Here is a 4,969-nt window from a genome sequence, read left to right as displayed (position 1 = left end):
GAAATTGAAGGCAGCCATGAGACTCACTCATAGGAGTTCTACTCCTCATATACAACCTGAAATGCTGCATATAAGAAGAGAATACAAAAAAGTCATAAAATTAAAGAAAAAAAGTTTTGCCATATCGATTTGGTCAGAACAAGAGGAGGCTGCCAAAAGTCATATTCTGGCACTCTGTAGCAGGAGTCCTAAAGGAATGGAGATTTGCATTTGATCAGAATTTGAATTCTGCTGAGGACTGGGAGAACTACTACCAATGTTTGTTTGCTTTCAAAGAACCTGTAGAGAAACTGTCTTTAAGCAGTGATTTAGCAATCCATCATTAAAAGTCTAAAGAATAATAAAGCCCCCAGGAGAGGATTTTCTATTAGCAGAATTATTTAGGAAATGCCCCGATTGTGGGATCCAGTACTGGCAGGCCTTTTTACACATATAAATAATATACCAATTGGGTGGAAGATGGCAATAATTGCCTCCATAAACAAAAAAAAAAGGGGGGGGGAGGATTCTAGTAATTATAGACCCATCAGTCTGATTGACATTGTAGCAAAAATATATGCTAGGTTCCTTTTGAATAGAATTGAAATCTGGGTAGAGGAAAACAATATCCTCACAGAAGAACAAGCAGGTTTTAGACGAAGCCAATCTACCATTGGTAACTGACTTGAATTGAACCTCTAATTGCCAAATTTGTCTATAAGAGGAGACCCCTGTTTACTGCTTTTATAGATCTCACAGCCGCATTTGATATGGTAAACAGAGAAGTGCCATGGAGTAAACTGATAGCTCTTAAAATAGACCCTAGACTGCTGGTTCTGATCAAAGCCCTTTACTCAAGTACCTGTTTGAAAGTGCAGTATGGGGCTAATGGTGTTCTCACTAACAGGATTCACACAAATAAAGGGATAAGACAAGGATGTATCTTAGCTCCATTATTATTTAACTTATATACCAATGACTTGCCAGGGTAATGAAGGATCCCATTCCCTTGATACATATGCCTATGATCCTAAATACATATTGTAACATCTTGCTCTATGCTGATAATATGATCCTATTATCGTATTCACAAGTAGGATTGAGTAAGCTATTAAGAAGTTTCAGCTCCTACCGCCAGGATAACTATCTAACTTTAAAGGTGTTGGTGATCACCTTTAAAGCGCTCCATGGCTTAGGGCCAGGGTACTTACAGGACCGCCTTCTGCCACCAATAGCCTCCCACCGGCCAATTCGCTCCCACAGAGAGGGCCTCCTCAGGGTGCCGTCGGCTAGACAATGCCGGCTGGCGACCCCCCAGGAGGAGAGCCTTCTCTGTGGTGGCACCTACCCTTTGGAACAATCTACCCCCAGAGATACGAGTGATCTCCGACCTCCGGACCTTTCGTCGGGCCCTAAAAACTCATCTCTTTCAGTTAGCCGGTCTCTCTTGATTTTATGATTTTATGGTTGGTTTTAAATTTTGATATGGATTTTAAATTGATAAATTTTAAACTATGGGCCAAATTTAATTATTTTAAATCTATTTTTAATCGTATTTATGTATAAATGTTTTTATTTTGGCTGTTCACCGCCCTGAGTCCGAAAGGAGAAGGGCGGTATAGAAATTCGAATAATAAATAAATAAATAAATAAATAACTATTGGTAAATCTAAATAAAAAATTATGGTGTTTGAAAAACATCATCAGAGACATAGATGGCAATTAGATGGAAGAACCAATTGAACAGGTCCTTTGTACATTTAGATGCAACTTTTTCCAAGGCTGGATCTTGGAGTACATTTAGAGCAAAAGCTCATTTGAATTTACTGCTTAAATTAAAGAATCACAGTTATCCAAGGCCCCATTAATTAAAGTATATAAAGCTAAGGTTACCCCTATGCTCTTGTATGGAGCAGTCGTTTGGGGGTCTACATTCTACTACAGTATTAGAACAAACATAGTCCCAGCATTTGAGGTGTATTTTGGGTGTAGAGCTTGAGGACATCTGCAGCAGCGGTTGGAGCTGAATTGGGAATTTGTACAATTCACACATTGTCTAAAATCAGAACATATAACTAACTACTAGTACAAAATCAACAAAATGGAGAATGATAGATTCCCCAAGTTATGTTTACTAGAGCAGATAAAATCATAACTACAAACCTCTTGGATCACTAAACTGACAAATTTTGTAAGAAGCTGTGGACATCCTGTCTCTTGTGTATCAGGAGAACAAGTTAAAAAAAAAGAGATGTTCAAAAAATCATGCCCATAGAGGCATAAAATGATATAGCTACTCTTAGTAAGGCTGAATGTTTATGAAGATTCTCAGTCCTCCAGGTCATGGTTGTCCCAAAGGTGCTTTTTCAAGAAGCAACTGGACTTTCTTGTTTTTCTTTGAAGATGTTTTGCTCCTCACCCAAGAAGCTTCTTCAGCTCTGACTCGATGCTGGGGCTGCAGTTGCATTCTTTTAGAGACCCTGAGGACACAGATAAACCTCCAAATGGCCTCAACGACTCTCTAAAAAGAAAGCAAATGACTAGCTGTCTGCAAGGAATATAAATCCTTCCATTCCCCTCCATTCAGTCAGAGCTGAAGAAGCTTCTTGGTTGAGAAGTAAAACGTTTTCAAAGAAAAACAAGAAAGTTCAGTTGCCTCTTGAAAAAGCACCTTTGGGATTTAGTAACGCTGGTACCTTGAAATGGCTGAGTAAATATAAAGCCTTTCAAATAGACAGATATCTAAAGTTACAATTGCCAAAACATCTTAGGGAGATATTTATGCGAGTGAGATTCGAAGAGCGTGATACAATGATCAGATATGGGAGATGCCATTCTACACCATATAATGAACATATTTGCAATTGCTGAGGGGCAGAGGTAGAAGACCTAGCTCACATGCTATTTGATTGTTCTTTGTATAAGAGGGTGAGAGACAGGTCCCTTGGTTCATATATTAAACGAATGACCCATTGGGAACCCCATATTAAAACAATATACCTTAAGTGTGGCCAGAATTTGAAAACAACATTTAATACAGCACAGTACTTGAGTAAAATGGTTCAGCTAAGATCGGCATATGTGGGACTGATTGGGGTAGATTTTAAGGATGATATTGAAATATAATGTTATCTTATTTTATTTATCTATGTATCAAATTAACTCCAATTTCATTTTAAATTTTTTCTATAGGATTTTATTAACAATTTGTACTTGGAATTCTATCGGCTAATCAATAAACTAAACTAAACTAAACTAAACTAAACTAAACTAAACTAAACTAAACTAAACTAAACTAAACTATTAGATAGAAGGATTTATGTGGTCTGATTTTCTGAGCTGGTTCACGAATAAACATATAATACAGAATAAACGAGGTGGCTGGATGGAGTCACTGAAGCAGTAGGCGTGAGCTTAAATGGACTCCAGAGGATGGTAGAGGACAGGAAGGCCTGGAGGAACGTTGTCCATGGGGTCATAATGGGTCGGACACGACTTCACAACTAACAAAAACAACACAGAATAAACATGAACGGGCAGCTGCTAGAGGTAGGGTTTATCCATTCAACCATGTACAATGTTGAGGGTAGCCTGCAACATTAGAGCTGTACTACTATTATTAGGACAAGTGGGCTTGGATGTTTAGATATGCAGATTGAGGTTCCTGCCCTAGGTTGTGATTGTCCCAAAGAGGATGTGTTAAGTCCAGGAAGGAAAATCATGAGGGGGTCTGGGGTCTTCCCTTATCCAGAAGAAGTTTGATGGAGCCACTGAGGAGCTGGTCTAAGTGTTAGGATTGTATGTTTCTTCAGTGGACGGAGGTTGCTAAAGGGAGGGGAGGGCAAATGAAAGGCTTTTAACTTCCAATGTTCTTTTCTATGTTCTTCTTTTTCTATTTAAATTCTAACAATATGATTATTGAAAGTAGATGGAATGGGATCACATGAAGCTTTTGCTTTAGCCTCGCCCACCATCCCTGAAAAGCAAGTCCAAAGGAGCCTTCAGCCCCGCTCCCTTGGGAGAGAACCATCCACTAACATTTCACACTTAGGATTCACACCAGGGAAACCTCTGTCCTTTAGGAACAAAGCTCTTCCCTCTTGTTCAACACAGAGCTTTTCCAAACATCTTGCAACCTTCTTGGTTATCATGGAGGTCTGTGCAAAGGGGGACAGAACAAGAGCACAGCTGACTAGAGACCCATTAATTGTAGAGACCTCCTCCTCCTCCTCCAAAAGAATGGGCAGGAGGGCAGTGAACCTGGCAAAGGAGAAAGCTCTTCCTGAAGGACTTCAGCACAACCACACAAGCTCCTTCCCGTGATTGCCAAGCCACTGACACCCAACAGTCTAGGCCTGACTAATTGGAAGGCTGGGACATCCATGGGGAGTGGCAGCTTTAAAAAATCAACAGAGGGGCTTCAGCTGCACAGTCAAAACCCTGCCCCCCTTTTTATGGATATCCAGCAGAGTGAGGCTTTGATCACAACACCTCTAATAAAGGGGCAGGCTTTGATTGTGCAGCTGAAGCCACTCCTATAACACACCCATCTACAACACCCCCCCTGGGCATCCCTGTTCACTGTGCTTCTCAAGCGCTCAGTGGTTGCTACCTGCTTTCACCTGATCAAATCCCAAATCCTAAGAGACTTGGCTTCAGTCAATACCAACACTATGGAATCCAACTTCATATTAATCCGAAAGGGGCCTACATGTAGCCCTGCTTTGACTTTCTGTAGAGCCGTGCTTCTTAACTTTATTTATTTATGATCATGGCGATTTACAAACAATATTCTGGCTGAAGAATTCTGGGAGTTGAAGTCCACACATCTACCGAATTTTGCCAAACAATTCCTTCCTCTTAGTCAATATTACATTATTTTGCTTTAAAATATGTAGGGCAATGAATAAAAACAAGCCTAGGAAAATATTTGAATACGGGACAGAAAAAGCTACAATATTTATCTGCCAATTAGAGAAGGTGAAAAAAC

The sequence above is a fragment of the Pantherophis guttatus genome, chromosome 12, assembly GCF_059756535.1.
Source record: "Pantherophis guttatus breed Tessera chromosome 12, ASM5975653v1, whole genome shotgun sequence".
Taxonomy (NCBI): Eukaryota; Metazoa; Chordata; class Lepidosauria; order Squamata; family Colubridae; genus Pantherophis; species Pantherophis guttatus.
The sequence above is the reverse complement of the archived record's forward strand: the minus strand, read 5'-3'. Positions refer to the sequence as shown.